A 21,707-nucleotide genomic window follows, 5' to 3' on the forward strand; every position below is an offset into this window, starting at 1 on the left:
GGCTTTGTGGTTTTCTTTATAAATCTCGTCATTTTCAACGTGATGTCTTATATTTTAAATCCGTTCTTGTGTGTATTGTGCGTAAAATAGCTTTTGTTGTAATGAAGTGGATAACTCAATTGTAAATAGTTTTTAATTTTTAAGTACTTAGTTAAATTTTAAGGGTTTAAATATAGATAATAAAGTTTTTAATATTTGTATTTACGTAGATAGTTTATTTATATTTGTATCTTTGTTCATAGTTTATATCTTTGTATACTAAATTTTTAAATTTGGATGTTTGTTTTACTATAATAACTTCTTTAGTTCACTTCATATAAATATTTAAAGATATTTGTGCACAATTTTAGAGTTATTTTTAGATAAATTTCGGTTAAGAATTCACTATTTAATCTTCACTAATTCTTGTAGATATTTTTGATTTAACTTTCTTTGAGAAATCAGTTCACGCATTTTTGTATTGGATCGTGTGCTCATTTGCCGAAACCGATTGATAGTCTGCAATTGGTTCAGACAACTTAATAAAACTTTTTTTTTTGTTTTTTTTTTGGTAGCACGTCACTTAGTTGCACTTCTATTTGTGATATTGCATTGTTCAGTATATCTGTGATACGTAAAGTGCCACATTCAGCATTTGTATCAAATATCGATTTAAAAATTAGGTCCGTTGGTAGAATCGCCAATATATTTGGTGGTTAACCAAATATTTAAATATTTATTTTTAGAAATATTATTTTATTTACTTTTGAGTTAAAATATTTTCAAACTAATTAGAATTTTCTTTTTTTGAAGTTATTCAAAAATTTTAAGTTAACATGAAAACTCAATTAAAAATTATTTTAAAAATTATAGTAAAGAATACAAAGTAGTTAACACTATAGTAACCGAACATTACATACTCAGCTGAGAGCTTCGGAGACAAAATAAGGGAAAATCGCCATTTAGCAAAATGAACCTAGGGTAACAATGGTAACAATGTGTTTGTATGACATGTGTTTCAAATGGAAGGTATTAAAGAGCATTTTAAAAGGGAGTGGGCCACAGTTCTATAGGTGGACGCCATGTCGGGATATCGCCATAAAGGTGGACTAGGGGTGACCCTAGAATGTGTTTGTATGATATGGGTATCAAATTAAAGGTATTAATGAGGGTTTTAAAAGAGAGTGGCCCTTAGTTGTATATGTGAAGGCGTTCTCGAGATTTCGACCAAAATGTGGGCCAGGGTGGCCCAGAACATCATCTGTCGGGTACCGCTAATTTATTTTTACAAGCCCGACACGTATTTTGTATTTTGTTGCGCAATATGCGCACGGGTCTGGCTAGTATTATTAAGTTTGTCTCTCTTTTTATCACACAAAAAACAACGCTTCGATATTTTTGATATTAAATTTACTTATAACAGCTGAAAATCTTACGACCGCTAACTAGATTTGTTTTCAATTAAAGCCGGAGTCATTGGTGCCGTATGTCGTATCGCTGTATCCGTATCCCTAACGTAATCAGCTGTTTATCGTTACGACGGTAAACCAAAACCCAATTGGTTGGCTACGATACGGTTACGACCTTAGCGGCACCAATAATCGATTGCATTGATTCTCATAAAGCGCCAAATACACGACACGAACATTTCCGCGAACATTCCGCAATCTTGTTCGCAGCTTTGGCCATACACCATACGAACTTTTGGCCGAACATTAGTTCTCTTTCAAACAGCGATGAATACGGACAATTTTAATTTTTCGATTAAAGTCACATAATCATTATTCTTTTTAATTGTATTACAATAATCTTTGCTTTTTACTTGCCACAATGATGGCAAAGATTTATACATTTCAATAAATTCACTCAGAAATTTTTTATTGTCCATTTTACTTTTCCGCGCACGTCTGTTCCGTTCAGAAATTACTACGATTATGAGCTATTTCGCCATACACGCACGAACATTTGCGCGAACTGGCAAACACCACCATACACGACAGAAAAGGTCGCAGAAACATGACATAACGGGAATGTTCGCGGAAAGCTTCGTGTCGTGTATTTGGCGCTTTAGGTTGATCGAATCAGCTGTTATAAGGTTACCGATACGGTTACCGATAAAGCACCAATGTCTCCAGCTTAATGCATTTGTAGTGCCTACGCATATTTTGTAACTGTTAATTCTGTGCATGAGAAACTCGTATTTGTCAGTTGCCATTATTTGTTTGTTTTCGTCGCTTTTTGGTCACTAAGGGTTCCTTTACATACGTATATCTGCGCACTCAGCACAAATCGTTAATGCTATTCTGCGGAGTTCTTAAAATAATAAAAATTTTATAATACTAATGGAAAACAAAAGCTTACTTTTTCATTTGGAGAACGCAATAGCCTAACGAACAATATTGATAAAAGCAAGACAGCTTGTTGAAATATACATATATTTAAGCCCCTTTTTTACAAAAATTTAACAGTTGAGTAGTAGTGATAAAGAAGTATATGAAGTCACCATTAATTGGCCCTTAACATTTTATGTGAAACAAAACATTTTCGTGTACATGATGCAGCCTGTGGCGATACAAAATGACAACAAAACACTTCAATAAGAAAAGTGTCCAAAGAGTAGACCAGAAAACTTTTTGTTTAAAAAATCAAAAACAAAAAATTGGTGAAAACTAGCAGACCGTGGCCATAGTGTACCTATACCAAGTGTGTTCACTAAGCGATAAACGTCAAAAATTCAAACAGCCTCGCTCACCTGATGGAAATCTCAGGTCTAGAGTCGCATTTTTGGTCTCAACGACAACATTTTTGACTACCAATCGTATCGACTTTTTCAATTTTTCAATCATTCGGCGCACTCGGTAATGGTATCCATTTTGAATTCGCTGTCATTCCGAATCCAGCGAGTGCCTGTCAGAATGCTTGACAGATAAGTCAACACACTTGTACTTGTACACTATGACCGTGGCTTGTGAAGATACGCGTATCGCATTTAATAAAAATTAAGTAGATGTTTGCTTTATTAAAAATTTATGAAAACAAAAATAATTCATATTTCATATTCTGAAGCACTGAAAACAAATCGCTTAATTCTTGTGCGCGAGTGCAGGTGTACGCAAAAAAGTAATACACACACACACAAAGTAGATGGGAGGAGTTTTGTGGGAGTGCTAAAAACCAAATTTTGCTGCATTCATGGCAAAAAAAAAGTAGATCAAGTGAAATTATTGAAAAATTGTTAGTGCTTAATAAATTTCAATTAAAAATAGTGGATTAATTTAAGTAAGCTGGAGTGGTGCTTTGAGCAGAGAAAAAATCATCGGAAATTTGATAGAGGAAATACGAGGCAAAGAAGGAGCAGCATCATTGGCAAAACGTATTCTTCGCTGATTTCGTTTTAAATATGCTTATAAGAAAAATAGTTATGTGCCAATTGGAAAATAACTTTGAATAACCATTTACCACAATTAGCTGGGCGTGATTAGCTGCTATAAAAGAGGTAAGTGCGTATACACCTAGTTTATTGATACTGATATGTATGTACGGATGTTTGTGTATGTATGGTGACAAGTGCGAAAGCATCGTTTGCTGCAGTGTTGTTGCTGTCTTTGGTATACATTTCCATACATACATACAGTAAAGGCCGCGGCACAATGACATATTTCATATAGATCCGTTTAACACAATCTTATTAAGAGCCTCCTGCGATTTACAACCAGATTGACTGAATTTTGTGTGTGTTAGTGCAGTCGGGTGGCTTCGTGACACACGTATTTGTTGTCGGCTACACGTTGATGAACATCAAAAATTTTTGATTTTTTCATTTGACACTTGCTTATTTGATAGTCGCGGGGTGTGATTGACAAAACAGCAGCGTTGTATTTAATTTGTGTCGACATTCAAAATGAACAAGTGCGCGGAAAAACAGCAATTCATATTAAAATTTATTGAAAATTATCAATGTTTGTTTACCAGCTTTATGGAATGTAAAGCTTTTATTATTATTTAATACAATTTTTGATAATTTTTTTATTATTTAATAAAACTGCTGCAGTTGCAAGTAAAAAAAAGTCATCATCCGATGACGACATATTCACGTCCGAACGCTAAGGTTTCTCAATGCAAATGTTGGTTGATGGCTTTTTATTTGATAGTCGCGGGGCAAGCGTCAAATACCCGACACTCACGCATATAAAAATTCAGTCAATCTGGTTGTAAATCGCATGAGGCTCTAATACCAATAACATCGTCATAATCAACCAAGATGTTGCGTTTGTAAATATGAAGGAACTGCAGACTTGACAATTTAAGTTTATTTCGCCTTGCCCATTCACGTACAAAATTTCGCGAAGCACTGGTATAAACATTCTCCCTATACAACAAAAATACTTGCTAATATATTTTGTGTCGTATTCGTATTGTTATATTGCAGTTTTTAATTGCGAAAAATGTTAGAAAATTTACCAAACAGTGGGAAAAACAATTTCACTTGCAAAGCGTGCCAACACTCTTAGCTAAAGCTAATGCCAACTTCTTCTGATTATTTTTTAACACGCTTTTTTGCAAAAAAATTTGGGAGTTGGCTACTTTTCAATATCAGATGGCGGTAGTGTCACTCATTCTACCGTTCTCCATAAAAATACGTGCAACGTGGGTGCGTAAACGAAAAATGTACATATAGATATTCATATGTATCGTTGTAAATAAGTAAATTTTGCAACTTGTATTTTATCCAAATCAGAAGAAATCGCAAGGTGCAGCATTATCCCCCAGCGGGTTAGGGGGTTAGAATATACCCGCGGTATGCCTGTCGTAGGAGGCGACTAAATTACCTAATATATTAAAGGGGTTGTGTATCGCAACCCTTTCAGGTTGTCAGCGCAATATATAGCTTCTCCAACATTCATTAACAGCCGAGGCTCTGGCGACTCCGAACTCCTCATGGATCTAGAGGGTGGGAGGGCGGGATGGCCTAGAAGCTCGCATGTGGTCATAATAAATCGTTCCCGAGATGTTGTTGTTGTTGTTGTTGTAGCGATATGGTTGCTCCCCGAAAGCTTTGGGGAGTGTTATCGATGTGATGGTCCTTTGCCGGATACAGATCCGGTACGCTCCGGTACCACAGCACCATTAAGGTGTTGGCCCAACCATCTCGGGAACGATTTATGTGGCCACATTAAACCTTCAGGCCATCCCCTCCCTCCCCAACCCCAAGTTCCATAAGGAGCTTAGGGTCGCCAGAGCCTCGTCTGTTAGTGAAACAGGATTCGCCGCGGATAGGTGAGGTTGACAATTGTGTTTGGAGAAGCTATATATTGCGCTGGCAACCTGCAGGGTTGCGCTACACAACCCCTTGAATCTGGTATTTTAGTCGCCTCTTACGACAGGCATACCTACCGCAGGTATATTCTGACCCCCTAACCCGCTGGGGGATCGTTGGTCGGGCTTGGTACCGGAACGTACCGGATCTGCATCCGGCAAAGGACCATCAATTTCGATAACACTCCCCAAGGCCTTCCAAGTTGTTTGGTGGGTCTTCCGGCTTGTGAAAATTTAGCAGAAACTGCGGGTTCAGTATTCCTTTGTGCTTTTTAATGTTGAGCTCTTTGGCCTGAAAAACTAGCGCATAAATCCTTTAGAAACACATTTCAGCACATTTTGGACAATTTTTGGATAGAAAACATTTACAAGCTGGGAGCGGAGATAGGGAGATCACTCAGTCTTAGGTATGGTAAATTTAAAACACGATATGATGTCCAAAGGTTGGCAAATATTCGTGTAGCTGTACTTAGTGGACCTGGAATTGACTGAAACATACTGTTCGGGGTTAGGGAAAGTGGTAAGTGGTATGCACAAAAAGCTTTCAGATCAGAGGCCCGTTCTAAAGCATTCCTTGCTTTTATATTAGGGGTCCTTGGGATTCAAGTGGTTGTGTGGCGCAACCCTTTTGCAGGGGTTTGCCAGCGCAATTTATAGCTTCTCCAACTCAATTGTCAAACTCATCTACAACAACAACATCACCAGGCGCACATATTCCAAAGCTTAATTTGTCTATCATTGCGTATGCGAAAATGCAATCACTTCTATAAACATCTTTATAAATGCTATATCTTTTGGCCTTTCGAATGGCAACAACAACATCTTTGTGGCAGGAGAGATTCGGCGGCAAAGCTCTGATAATCAAGCCATTTATCATGTACCATTTACACTTGGGTTAGCGTTATTTGTATGCTTGGAAATTATTTTTAAGTTACAACGTACATATGTCCTCTTTAGTGACCAAAGCCTAAAGCTGTAATAAAAGCATTCAAGGAAGGATCCATTATGTTAGCTATAACTTGTTGTCAGTATAAAAAGTCGATGAAAATCGGCATTGGTATTTGCTTTAAAATATGTCCATGTTTTCATTAAAAACTTGTAAATTAAGGTACACCCTAATGTACATACCTAGAAAAATATCTTTTAAACTGCTGAAAGTAACACGTTTTGCAACTCACACTTTTGACTGTAGTTTTTTTTTCCTCTTGGATTTTACATATTAACAATGCAATTAAAAATATGCGAATTACTCATATTATTTTCATTCCATTTTACACTCGTATTTCTCGATATATCGCGATTTTTTAATTTTACCGTTTAGTAAGATTTCCCTGGTATTTTGCTTAGTTTTAATATTTTCAATTAATTTTGATTTTATGAAAACTAAATATTCACTTCAGCTGCTTAGATTCACAATTCGGATTTAGGGGTATGTTTCAAAAATAAATTAATTAGGCGATGAGTAAATAAAAACGTTGCACGGTGGGGTATTTGATTAATCTAGCTGGCCAAAACTAAAATAGGAGTTATTTCTGTTAAAAAAGTGGTTGTCTCACTTCATTGTTATGAAAAGAAATATTTGACAGTAAATTCACGGTGTACCGCGCAGAATTACTATGGATCGAGCCCCCGGTTTCGGAGGGACCTGGGCTAATTTTTTGGCATTACATGAGATATGTATGTCAATATGGGTATCAAACGAAAGGTATTTTACTCCGCATTTCTATTGACACTTTTAAGTAGGGTTGCCACTTAGGGTTGCCACCTCACTTTCTTTTTTATATTTCTTTATATATCCACTACCATCTCGGAAACGGCTTAACCGATTTGAATCAAATTTGGTACATCGATATATCATTAGATACATTTTAAGACTTTCCACCTAGGTGTTGCCACTAAAGATGTTTTCACAAGGTTGCCACCTTTTGCCAATAGGGGTATCAGTCTCTTACAAAATTGATCCACCACTAAAAAAATCGCGGGTATGCGCAGCCGTTTTTGTTATTAAACTTTGAAACAAACACAAGCTTATGTATTGCCAAAAAATTACTGACATGATATGCCATGAAAAAAAGATATATCTTTTTGTTTGCAAGGTTTTTAAAAAATTTAATATTCAAAAGAAGTAGTATTACAAGTAGAATAACTCAGTTAAAACATGCGGTATAAAAAGTCGAACATACGAATTAAAAACACATTTACCTGTCCTATAAGAAAATGTGAACAAGTATTTAGGATAGAAGGGTACATTGCTTTTTAATCCAAAATTCATCGATCTGCATACAATTTTTATACAACTTTAGATGTGTGGGGTTAGCTCCGTTGACGTTGCAGATGGGTTTTGGGGTATGTATACTATTTAGTGGACATCTAGGAACGCCAGGGAGTATATTTAATATTTTGAGTATTAATATTTTGAAAAATCGACTTTTGGCCAGTTAGATTGGTCAAATACCCCACCGTGCGTTGTTTCAACACCACGCATATAAGAAATAAAACTTCTTCTAGTTCATACTTGAATTACTAAAGGTTTGTTCTTTAATAACAGCAGAGGTTTGACACAATTCAGCGCGCATATTACGTTTAAAGATCCGTGATCGAAGCTCGTGTTTTAAATCAAAATAGCTTAGAACTGGTGGATCGGATTAATGACATATGTATGTATGTGAACTAGCGACAACGATTACTCGTTAGTTCCATAACTTTTAAATAATTTTAGAAATTTTCAAAAATATTTTGACAGTTGTATAGTAGTCGCTTGGGTGAAAATGGTTTTCAGTCACTGATTGTATTACACGATACGGGGCCAGGACGGTCTGCTTTTACGAAGCAAGAAAAGTGGGGAATAACTCACTCTTCAGCGAAAATTGTAGTAGAAAAGTATCTTAAGTAGTATATTAGTAGTTATAGTAATGTTGAATTTGCCAACAGGTTTTGGGGAAATCATTATTTACGTGAAATGATAAATAATAATATCGTTAGCTTAATGTGAAAATGTGCTAACTCAACTTTTACGAATTTTACAGGAGACGAAAAAAAAAAAATAATTTTTGAAATAACCTTATTTTTTCAAAACTGTGAATGAGGATACCTTAATTGCAATACTTTTGAGTGTAAAAGCTTTGAAAAAGATAAATAATAATCATGTATGCTAACCCAGCAGCTATTTTATGACTTAGCACAATTTTCGCACTCAAAACAAATTTTTTCTCCTGACTTAGCACTTTTTACTCAATATGTTTCCCCATCACTCCTCACCTTTAATGATTGAAATATAACACTAAAACTATATATTTCACAAAAAATACTATTTATTTGGCAAACTATTTTTAACGGTTCTGAACTGAACTCTTTTGCCGGATGGTGCGCAGACAATAATTTTAAATTCAAACAAATCTTGTGTTGTCTTATTCCAAAAGGGAACTGCCACATACTTTATCTACAAACTAAATTTTAAATCTATTAATCGTTGTCAAGAGAGTAAAGACTTGGGTGTAATTTTTGCCTCCAAATTTTCTTTATCAACATTAACTTCGTTGTTTCAAAATTTGTTGCAATGGTTGGGTTCAGTAGACGTAACACCAGTGACTTTATGGACCCTATGACGTTGAAGGCACTTTATATATCCTCGGACAGAAGTCGTCTTGAATATTGCTCAATAATATGGAATCCTTCCTATGAATCTAACTCCTATACAATTGAGAGAGTTCAAAAATTGTTTACAAAAATTCACTGGCCAGACGGCCTCCCATTATAACTAGTCTGTAAGAAAGCATGTAGGTATCGACATGTAAGAATTGAAGTAGATTATGGGTCAGCGCAAAGCATTTATCAAACACCAAAGGCATGTCTCAATTGGGTGAATCCAATTTCAAGGGGTTGTGTAGCGCAACCCTCTCAAGCGGTTGCCAGCGCAATATATAGCATATCCAACCCAATTGTCAACCTCACCTACCAGTGGCGAATCCTGTTTCATTGACAGCTGAGGCTCTGGCGACCCCAAGTTCCTTTTGGAACTATGGGTGGGGAGGGAGGGATAGCCTAGAAGGTTTAATGTGACCATATAAATCGGTCCCGAAATGGTCGGGCTAGTACCTTAATAGTGCTTTGCTACCGGAACGTACCGGATGTATATCCAGCAAAGGACCATCAACATGGGGAGTGTCTTTATCATTAATGCAACAACAACAAAGGTTGTACTTTTAGACTGAATGAATGAAATAAATATATAAAATGCGCGCACAAGGAAATGACTAGTAATTCAGATTCATATTGTTGACAGGTTGACTTAGCACATTCTTTTTAACACCTGACGACTTAGCGCATTTACACATCATTGCCAACAGCACGTAAAATATTTTTTTTTTGTGATCGATGTATTTTGAATTCAGTTTTAAAACTGCATTAAAAAACTATTTTTCAAAAAAAGTGACCTAGCACATTTTTACATTAAGCTAACGATATCGATTTTGTCATTATTTCAGAGTTTAAGAATATCATTCATAATTTGTTTCAAAACCGCCCTATCTGAGCGCAAATTGAATATATTCTGACGGTACATGAAAAAATCCTGATATAGGGCATTCTTTAACCTAATTCTGATATAGGACGCTTTTGAATTTCTTAGAACTTTCAATTTAGGTGAGACTTTTTGTTAAATTAAGGCTTTGAATTCGACACAAGAGTTCAGCTAAGTGTGGTATTGATAAACAGTGAGTGCATTCGCCTATTTATTTTGAAACTTATGAAAGCTCTTTATTTAGTATTCAAGGAATCGTTTCAGTTTAATAGCTAGTTTGGAATCTTCAGCGCATGCTTATTTGATACTACTATATACGGTCCGAATATTCCAAATACCGTCGCTCAATGAACACAACATTTTTATGGCATTTTTAGTCTTTGTTTCGGATTTGAAAAAATGTGTTCGTGATTTGACTGCTTTCGAATCGCATTTCCTTTCGACACGAGTTGCAGAATAGGGAGCAGGGCTTCAATATGGGCTCGTGATTTTTGGGATCATTGATATACCTGATATATGATGAAATATACCTAAAATAATATTAATATTAAACAGTTTTGAGAAATGGGTAAGGCAATGCCTACTAAGGCCACTCATACCTTCAGGGCGTGGTTATTCTCGATTTTTGTAGTTTTTGCTGGAACAGAAATAAGGAATCTGCACATCACATCATCTGCACATCTGCCACGCCGATTTTTCAATATTTTGATGTTCATTGAAATTGACGTCTGGAAACTGTGTTGTTTCTTTGCGATTTTTCGAAAAATAGTAGTAGAAGAAGAAAGCAATCAGTTTACAAATATGTATCCGATAAGTACTGAACTGCATAATTCCTTAGAATATTTTTTTAATTTTATGATGAATTTATTAGCTATGCCATGATCTATTAGTGTTGCTGAACATAGGTTTTATGAAAAGTGCGGACACTCAGGAATCGTGCACTCTCCTAAGCCTACGAACATACGAAACCTAAACTAATTCAAAATTCATCGTCCAACGTCAAAAACTCCACTAGTAAACCGATTCACGTAAAAATGTAATTAGTAAATAATGGAGATGCCATAACGAAATGTACTCATTGATTATGTTATTATGTCATTCCGTATGTTCGGTACATTCGTCTCCATTTATAAATTTGGGGAATCGGTTTATATTTGGAATATTATGTATATACTTATTTGATATATTAGGATCTCGTGAGGGAGCATCAAAAGAACGTTTCCCGAATATTCTAAATTAACGGTTTATCCGCAACACTTCCATGAATACAATAAAAAATAAAAAGGTGAATACTCCCTGTGTAGCAGGACCGCACAAAAGCTTAACTGTTTTGTCAAAGTCAAGACCGGAATTAAAAGTTCTAAGACAATAAGCCATTTTTTTGTAAGTTCATTGCGGCTACTGAATAGAGTATCACCTCATGCTGGCTGCCTTTTCAAAATCGTCCTATCTCAAGATAACTTTCAATAATTTCCCATTTCAGGGTTGATTTGTCACAAAAACGCCATATATTAGAATTAGATTGAAGAACGCCTTATTTAATAAGGATTTTTATTAACACCCACCTACATTTTTTTTTTCATATTTATTGAAGTTGTTTTGATTTTTTTCAAATTCGAAAAACAAATAATTAATTTGGGTGTCTGACAGAAATAACACAGCTAATTGCTGTCAATTCGATTTGGGAGCAAGATGGCTACAATTGTGAAAAATTTTGCCAAGCGAGCAAACTTCATATGTTCGAATCAAGCTTATAGCCATCCTCTCATGGACGGCTGAACGAAAGATTGTCCTATCTCGGTCGCCGTTTCCAAAACATATCCTATCCCTGCGAACTTTTAAAAATACACCATGCTATTGGCTGTCATCGATAATACTTAGATCCATTAAGGTTTTTTCTATAATAATTTGTAAAATAAGTATAATATAAGACTCAAAAGTGTATATGTATGTATGTATATATGTACATAAACATGATTTGTTAAAATTAATCAAATTGGCCTTCACAAAAAATAAGCCATAAAAATCATGTTTGAATCTTCCTTATTTCTTTTACTGCTTTTGCTTAAACAGCTGAAGTGGGTGTATTGAATTATATCTATGTGGGTAATCCATATATGCGTATATACATATACGTTTATATAAATATACATATATTTACTTGAAAAAGTAAGTCGTACTTTTAAATATTTTTAATTTGTTCTACCTGCAGTTGGAGTTTCAATTCTGCCTGAATTTTGGTATGAAGGCTTTTTTATTTTCTGCTAGACAAAATTTGCTTTTGTGATAAATTTTGTGTTACTGAATTTTTGCAAAATATATACAGTAGCGTACAAAAAAATAGAAGTGGTGATTTTTATCGAATTTCGCTAATTAATTTCTCCTTTTTTGTTTTTGATATTTTGGGAAAAAAACTTCTGTGAATTTTGTAACTGAAACCATTCAAATCAATATCAAAAACATTCAAAATTCCGATAAAATTTTATGAAAATTAAAATTTTTTTTTTGGGTTTTGTATGAAAGAAAATCTGCATCTTTTGGAAAGAGATTGTAAAAATCAATGCGATTTTTAAGAGAGCTATAACTTGTACTTTGTTAGGCTAAAATTTTTGGGCTACAAAACTGCATGCTCAATAAAATTAAGAGAACTCTAAAGAAACACTTGGAATATTTCGCGAATCTTAGAATTTTTTGGAAAACGTTTTTGAGTATGAACTGTCCGGTCCACGAGGACCTCACATAGACTTTTTGAGCATTGTTTGAGTTACAGAACTAAAAGAGCAGTTTTCTTAAAATGCCGAAAACAAAAAAAAAAAGAAATTTAACTGATGAAATTTTTTAAAAATTATCATTAATATTTTTCTGTTCGCTGCTATATATGAACTATAAGTAATAAAATACACACACGCACTTATGTAGGCATGAGCTCAATAGCAACGAGCAAAAAATTAAACATCGGCAAAATTAAACGCCCGTTTTATGACCCTCTCTTAAATCGAAATATATGTCGAACTATTTAATAATTTTTTCTTTTAGCTTTTCGCTTTAAATAACGCTACAAACAATTTTTGTTCCTTTCTACGCCTTGTTGTTTGGAATAATTCGCACTTGAAGTTTATACTTTCAGCGAAGTCAGAACCTGTGAACAGAGTAGCAGTAGCAAAGAAAAATATGCTTTGCTACGGTTCTGGATCTGAACATGAACAGAGTATAGAGCACAGCCGTAGTATAAAGAAGTGAAAGCATTTCTTAGGCTCTAGGTGGTGTTTTAAAGCGGAGCAAATAAAACTATGAACGAAATGCCATTTTTAGTCGAACGAATGCTATTTGTTCTGTTCAGGAAGGGTAAGAGATAGATCCGCCAATAAGTATACCGAATTTATCAAGTTGAAAATCTGGTTTGATTTAGCCATGTCCGTCTGCCTGTTTGAACGCAAACTAGCCCCTCAATTTTTGAGATATATTAATGAAATTTTGTCAGCGGGTATATTTTGATCGTTGTCTGAAAAAATCATATATATCAGTCGTATATATAGTACACATTCCATACAACCTATTGTTCACATAAGAGATTCGTTGTCATAGCTACCTCATACAGACAACAAGAAACGTGAAACTTTGTGTGAGGATTACCGATCTATTATTTATTTGATATACATATTAGGGTGGGTCGATTTGTATGGACGAAAGTTAACCGATATCGTACCATCGATTTTTCGATAGGATTTGGGCTCAGGAAAAAAAGTTCCACTACGCATACCCAAAAAAATAAATGTCGAGCCTGCGAAATACATTTTTTTTTTTACTTTTTTTCGACTGATTTTTAAGGTTCTTTTCATGACCTACTAAAAAATTTTTTTCTTTCAAAAAACTGTTATCGCCAACGTTTTTAGCGGACATTTTTGGGTCGGACAGGGTATACATGAAAATTTTACAATCAAATGAACATTTTTTTAGTAGGTCATGAAAAAAACTTTAAAAATCAAAGTCGAAAAAAAAAAATGAAATTTCGTAGGCTCCAAAATTATTTTTTTGGGTATGCGTAGTGGAACTTTTTTTCCTGAGCCCAAATCCTATCGAAAAATCGATGGCACGATATCGGTTAATAAATCGACCCAGTATACTACATATATCGAAAATGTCGCTTGTCTGTTCTTTATATATATATTACATATGTATCTTTAAAGCCGATTATTCGGATATTACGGATGGGATAAGATTGTTGCTCAGCTTTATTCATGAAAGGTATAAAGTCTTCGGCACAATCGAAGACAGTCCCGTCCTTGTCTCTCCTCTCCTCTTGTTTTTGTTGTTAGATCTGCTCCAGCTAAGTGATGTTGTTTTTGTATACGTGGTTTCGATTTTCGGTCTTTAAATTTTTATTGAAGCTCCTTGGTTTTGTTATTGTTATTGAATCGGAAAACTCACCTCTGCCCCGCGTTGCAATGCAAGTTGTTGTAGATAAGTATTTAGTAGCACGAGAAAAGACAAAGTTCTGTAAACTAGAGCTCGGTAGATGCAATTCCATTACATTACCAGGTACATACGTTCCTCAGTAATTGGAAAAAGTAATCAATTCCTATTCTCCTCAGCAACGGAACTGATAACATTTCAAGACCTCACAGAAAAATACCAAAAATACTCTTGTGTTGCTGAAAAAAAACCATTTTGTAAAAGTATACAATGTAATTGCTGTCCCAATACTTTCGAACAACATTAGAAGGAATGACAAAAGTATTTTTGAATTTCCTATACCATTTCTCAAAGGAGTTGTGAAAGTAATTGAAAAACTAAAAGTTAATTAGTACATAAAAACTTACTCCGGTTAATGTCTTTTCGGGTCCCACTTTTTATCATTTCCTCACATTTTACTTGTGAGCGGTAACTGAGTAAGGGCGTCAACATAAATACCATACAAAATCCGGAAAACAATTAACAATTGCTTTTTCATTCCAAAGTACCGCTTCTTTTAAAAAGCGATTTCTCCTAGGACTTTTCTGTTAGTTCACGACGCCTTTCTAATAGATAAGCACCTGGTAAATTTACAGGGCGTGCTAACGATCAGATTTTCATGATATGCCGAATGCTGGGGAAAATGCATAAAAAAAGCAGCCTTTGACAGGGTGAAAAGGAGTTGCCTATATATTGCTTTGCCCGAATTGGAGTTCGGTGCATTCCTCCAAGGATTGTGGAGAATCCTTCCCAGCCATTCGAAACCAAGCTGGCCTTAGGGAAAAATGATTCCTATTACGCTATTTTACTAATTATGGAGAAGACACTTTAAAGTAGCAAATCCAAACAATGCTGGATAATCTTACCGTACCTGTCCTGATATATGGATGCTGTCAATATTTGGGGCCTTGGAGGCCTAATGATGAAATGAATGATTTCCCCCAACAGTATGACCACATACATTACAAACATATTTTTTACACTACTGGTTTTTCAATTACTTTTGCATTTCCTTTAGGGAATAAGAAATTGCCAAACACTTTTTGCATTCCTTGTAATGTAATTTGAAAAATTTCAATTATATTCTCTATTTCATTCGAAAGAACTCATATAGTTATTCGCCCGAGCCTCAAAAAATACGACTTCCTTTTGGTATTTTTTCTTTTGAGGAATTGAAATGTAATCAATTCCTTTGCTGTGGAGGAAAGAAATTGACTACTTTCCCCAAGTATCTGTAATGGGGAATTGACGGTAATTTAATTCCTAAAGTTATAATTACTACCCACCTCTGTGTATAACAATGCCCAAAAGAGCAAATAGCATTGAATATTTGTTTGCTATAGCTCCATCAGCATTTCCTTCGTAGTTTTTGAACTGCTATATGCTCCGCTCTAAAACATTGCGTAGCTCATAGCGGAGCCTAATAAACGCTATCACTTTTTTATGCTTCGGCTCTGTTCTAGGCTCTGTTCATGCTCAGAGCAGGAGCAATATAAACTTTTTTTCGAAGCCTATTGTCACAGTTTACAGTCAGAGATAAAAATGTACTGTTTTCAACAATATGTAATCTGGATGGGCGACATAAGGTCAACGGCCATAACATCAATTGACCTTATGACTACTTCAAATGGTCACAAAGTCAACAAATGGTCACAACATCGAATTTCAAATGATTACAATGTCAACGATATTGACATTATGAACATAGCGCTTTTCCAAATTGGTCATAAAGTCAACTCTTTTTTCCTCAAGTGGCCCTTCTTTTTCTATATTCAGGTCCCATTTTAGTAAAAAATCGTTGCGTTACACTGCAAAATTGGATTATAAGCTGAGCCAGTGAGGATTCCTATCAATTAAAAACATTTTCAACTTCATGTTTTACTCATCCTGCGGAAGTATTTTGCTTCTGTGCTGATCTTAAATTGCTGTATATGGTATGGTTTTTTTCCGAAATGGTCATAAGGTCAAACGGAGATTTCCTAAATGCCAAAATAGTAAAATTAAGAAAGGGCATAAACAGCCCAATTCTAAATATTCCTTCGGATTTTGGTTCTCGCGGATTTTTTTATTCCCGCGGAAAAATTCCTACAATTCTTTTCTCCTAGGGAGAACAATAATTGTGGAATAGGAATTTCGGGTTTTGTCTATTGAAATTTCGTTGCGCATTTCTTATTTTGTTTAAAAAATTGTTTAATTATGTCTTAGTTTAATTATTGTTATGTCTTCGTATATATTTATATATGACCTGCAGAAAGTGGTGTGCACGCGTTTAAGGTTAAAATCCAAGTGTTTTTTATTTCATTATTTTTCTTTCTTACATTCTATGTTTCTTACGTTCTAATGACAGAGTTGCCAGATTATTCATATTTCATTGTGGATATCTCACACGCCAACCCTTTAAGATTGGTTGGTGTACTCAAAAAAAGAATCGAAAATTAACAATTAGTCTCTAATGACTTTACCAGCCTTTCGGGGTCTCAAGTTGCGCTTTGGTGTATCTGTGCCATCACACGACGGAGCCTCCACCCAGCTTTCCAATTCGGGACCAGTGACGCTATCATTGGTGGACTCCATATTACTCATGCCCACATCCACATTATTATCACTACTACTGATATCTTTCCTTCTTATTTGATCTGAATGTCTTTTGATTGATCTATTGTTGTGAGTGTAAATGCATTGATATGTCTGTAAGCCAAGTTTCGTATGTATTGTTGCTGGAGACCATATTGGCTTGTTTGGGTCCCTGTAGTCCCTGATATATACATTTTGTCCTTCATCAAACTCAATATTACGTTTTCCTTTGTAGTAGTCAATGCTTTTACTTTGTTTTTTTAGTATAGCGCCTTTTGTCGTGGGTGGTTTCAAAATATCGAACCTAGTTTTCAAAGCTCTACCAAAGAAAAGTTTTGCTGGTGTTTCACCAGTTGTGCAATGAGGTGAGTTTCTATAATCAAATAAAAAGCGGTTTATAATGGTGCTTAAGTCATCTTTGCAATTATTTTTTAGGTTTGCGAAAATTGATTTTTTAAGACCTTCACAAAACTTTCTGCTTGACCATTAGTAGATGGGTGACCTGGGGCAGTGAGTACGTGCCTAATGCCATTGGTTTTCAAGAAATGCTGAAAGTCAGCTGATGTGAACTGCCGACCGTTATCACTCACTACTACGTCGACTAGTCCATTGCGAGAAAATAGTTCTCTCATTGTTTTGACCCTAAAGTCCGACGTTATATGTTTCGTTAGGAAGACTTCCACCCACTTGGAAAACGAGTCAATAATTACAAATGCATATTGGCTTTTGATTGGCCCTGCAAAATCTATGTGTATGCGCTTCCAAGAAGCGTCTGTGGGTTTCCACGGAATCAATGTGCTTTTATTAGGACTATCTTGATGTTCTTGGCATGCCTCATAGTTCCTAATCATAACTTCGAGGTCTTTGTCTAATCCTGGCCACCAAACATAGCGCGCTAATGATTTCGTCTTCACCATGCCTAGGTGAGATATGTGCAAATATTCTAAAACTGCGCCCTGCAATTTTTTTGGAACTACTACTCGATATCCCCACATGATACAATTGTGTTCTGTAGATAATTCGGATTCCTTATTTTTAAAGGGTTTGAATTCATCACCTTTTAAGCTATTTAAGGCCCCTCTTTCTACAGACCATAATACCTTTGAAAGGATTGGATCGCGTCGAGTTTCCTTAGCTATGGCTTTGAAATTTAGGTTTAAATAATTTTTGCTTTCAATAAGGTTTATGTAATTGCATTCATAATGATCACTCACTGTTGTTGCTTGTGGTAATCTAGATATACAATCTGCATTATTCAATGTCCCTTTGATAAATTCAACTTTGTAGTCGAAACCCGATAGGACCAAAGCCCATCTTTGCAACCTAGCATAAGCCATCAAAGGTAGCCCCTTATGTTCTCCAAAAATTGTCGTTAACGGCTTATGGTCTGTTCGTAAGGTGAACTGGTGGCCTAAAAGATATTGCTTTAATTTGGTTATGGAATAAATAATCGCCAGAGCTTCTTTTTCCAATGTGCTATATTTTGTTTCGGTCTTGGAAAGTGCTCTCGAAATAAATGCTACGGGTTTTACTTCGTTATTGGGGAACTTGTGAGCAAGTACACCCGCAACCGAAGTATTGCAGGCGTCTGTGGTTAGAATAATTTCTAAGTTGGGATTGAAATGTGCAAGAATTTGATTAGAGGTAACTTCTCTTTTTATGGATCTGTATGCTTCCTCACATTTCTGATTCCATTCGAATTTTGTGTCCTTTTTTAACAGATCATACAAAGGTGACATTATTTCTGCAAACTTGTGGATAAATTTAGAATAATAATTGGCCATTCCTGTGAAGGCTCGAAGTTCCGACACATTTTTAGGAGTAGGTGCATTAATTATGCACGAGATGTTTTCATCATTTTTGCTCAATCCATGCTTATCAATATTAAATCTAAATATGATATTTTTGACTTGAAAAACTGACATTTTTTTATGTTGAGCTTGAGATTTGCCGACCTTAATTTGTTTAACACAGCTCTCAGGGTTTCTAAATGCGTCTTCGTATTCGGACCAGTGACAGTTATCATCCTGATAAATCACTACATGTTTTATATCTCTAAATAAATTTTCCATGGTTTTTTGAAAAATTGCTGCTGCAGTCTTAACACCGAAGGGTAAACGTTTTACCTTAAAAATTCCTACATGTGTACTCCATGTACAAATCTTCTGCGAATTTTCATCCAATAACAATTGGTTGTACGCTTACGATAAGTCGAGTTTCGTGAATAATTCACCGCCTTGAAGAGCAGCAAAGATTTCATCAATCCTTGGTAGGGAATATTGGAAGTTCTCTAAAAATTTGTTTATTGTGACTTTATAATCTGCACATACACGTATATCTCCATCCGATTTTAGTATAGGAACTAGAGGGGTTCCACAATCGGAATTGTCTACCTGCTCTAACATACCCTGTTTTACTAAATCCCTCAACTTAGCTTCAATTTTGTCTTTCCATGCCAAGGGTACGGGGCGTGGTTTAAAAAAAAATTGGATTTGCATTGCTGCTTAGTTTTAAGGAAATTGTCTTGCCATTAAAGGCACCGAGGCCACTACTAAATACATCGAAAAATTCTTCTTCAATTGAATTCGCAATAACACTGTGGTCATTACTTGGGTACGCTGCATTGACTTGAACTAGGTCAAAGCCAAATGCTCTTAAAAAACTACGTCCTAACAAGGGAGGATTTTCCGTCTTGGTCACGACAACAACAATCATCTTGGTATTACCTTTGCATCTGATCAATGCATCGAACTCACCCAATATTGCAATCCGCTCACCGCTGTAATCCACATACGGAACTTTACATTTCCTAAGGATTGATTTTTCTTTAATTTGTTGATAAAGTGATGACGGAATTAGGGCGCACGGAGCTCCCGTGTCACATGCGGCTTCTACCCTTGTATTATTGATTGAAACGCATAGTGTGTAGGCTCCACTCGCGTTATTCGTACACTGAACACTAAAAATAGAGTTAGAAAAAACACAATCGTTATCAGTATATACAAAATTATCTGAGTCCGATACACAGTTTACAGCATTGTTCTTGTTTTGTCTACTTTTGCATACTGATGCCAAGTGCCCAGTTTTACCGCATTTGTAACATTTGCTCTCTCTATATTTACATGCTGAAGCTTCGTGGTTTCGCCACCTACAGTGACAGCACGGTTTCTTTTTGTTGGAATTATTCTTTCCACTATTTGGATTGCCTGTTGTTTTATTGTTATTGCTGCTGCTACGTGTTGTTTGTTGGCTTGAATGTGCGGACTTCTTTACGAAATTTACGGCACCATCTTCGTGTGCTGTAGCTTTTACTCCCACGGTACGAGACGCTAATTTTGTTTCGACGATCAGCGCCTTTCTTAACGCTCAATGGTTAACTTCTCGTCTTCCTCGCAAATTCGCTCAAAAATTTCATTAGGTAATCCCACTATGAATTTATCCAGTACGAAGGCGTATAAGTTTGGACCAAACTTACAATTTAGAGCCAATTTCTTTACTCTAGCAAACCACATGGCCACGGTTTCCTCATCTTGTCTGCAGGCTACGTGGAATTTTCGGCGTTCATGAAAAATTATTGTGGGCGGAGTAAATTGAGTGTGCATCATTTCGCACAAATCTTTGTACGCTTTAGACGACGGGCTACTAGGACTGCACAAACTATGTATTACACTGTATGCCTCCGCACCAATTGACTTCAATAAAATCGCTTTTTTTGCATTGTCATCTGTGCACCTAACCTCATAAAAATGAATTTCCAAACGCTCCTTCCATATGTCCCACGACATTTGCGTTGCTGAGAACTCCGGAATACTTGCTGACTGGAACAAGGTGATGTTTGAAGCTGAGACCACATCGCTTGGATTAGGAGTCATTTCGTCGCCAATTTGTTATGTCTTCGTATATATTTATATATGACCTGCAGAAAGTGGTGTGCATTGTACAGGTTTACACGTATGATATGTATGAGAGGGAAACAATTTCTTTCCCTTTCTAACACACGGCAGTTTGACACTTCGGTCAGTGTCAAACTAGCGTGGAACCCAGTGGAACCTGCGTGGAACATGAGTTTTGACACTGAACGAAGTGTCAAAATTACCGGGGTTGCTTCGTCGAAAGCGACACAGGGAAGCAAAAAAGGGATTGGAATATCAGATATGGGTTGCTGTGATGGTAAATTTTTTTGAACGAATTTAGTAGGAAATTTTAAGTGCACCCATATTGGTCCTTCAGAAAATTATAAAAAAGTCTTCAATTGGGGTATCTGAGGACGCGTAGTTATTTCAGTATTAAGAATACAAACACGTGAGTTAAGTTTTTCTACCCGTTCAAAAGTTCTCCGCGAAAAACAGTTTGAAACCGAGGTCGACTCCAAAAAAGCGGAAAGAAAAATGAATAGACGCGTTTTGTCCTGTTGTCAATAGTCCGAAGAGAAAAAGTATTCGAATTATTTGAAGCGAGGCCAAAACGCGTCTATTAATACCTCCCCCGACGGTTTTGGTCGTGTTTTAGCAATCGTCCCCGGTAATAAAGTATCACAATTTGTTAATTAAAATTGTCCAATGTTCGAGGGAGCAGGAGACCTTGGGCTCGTCCGACGAAATAAATGAAGATTGAAAAAAATTGAGAATTAGATTCACGTTATAAAAATATTTTATTTAATTAATTAAATATACAAAAATTTGATTAACTACAATATGAAATTGTAATGTGTATGTGTATATGTACATGTATATATGTGTATATTAATAATTTTATTTTCAACTTACGGAAATCGTGGTGGCTGCAGACTGCTGTTCCTTGGATGATCGCAAAAGAAGTGAAAGAGCCTTCTTTTACATAAAATCCTCGAACTCGCGAAACGGTTAGA

General features: G+C 35.7%; 1 protein-coding gene across 2 annotated transcripts in view; it reads left to right on the forward strand.

Annotated features, from left to right (window-relative positions):
• Window positions 1–2,942: 2,942 nt before the first annotated feature.
• The window catches only part of Evi5 (ecotropic viral integration site 5), a 242,695-nt gene continuing 223,930 nt past the window's right edge, over window positions 2,943–21,707 (forward strand). The window contains exon 1 of one of the 2 annotated variants that reach the window (XM_067783298.1): window positions 2,943–3,475. The gene's annotated coding sequence lies outside the window, so the exon portion shown is untranslated. Of the gene's footprint in view, window positions 3,476–3,943; window positions 3,963–21,707 lie in introns of those variants that run through there. The other variant, XM_067783304.1, reaches the window with a different exon arrangement.

This window comes from Eurosta solidaginis, chromosome 4 (genome assembly GCF_040869045.1).
Source record: "Eurosta solidaginis isolate ZX-2024a chromosome 4, ASM4086904v1, whole genome shotgun sequence".
Taxonomy (NCBI): domain Eukaryota; kingdom Metazoa; phylum Arthropoda; class Insecta; order Diptera; family Tephritidae; genus Eurosta; species Eurosta solidaginis.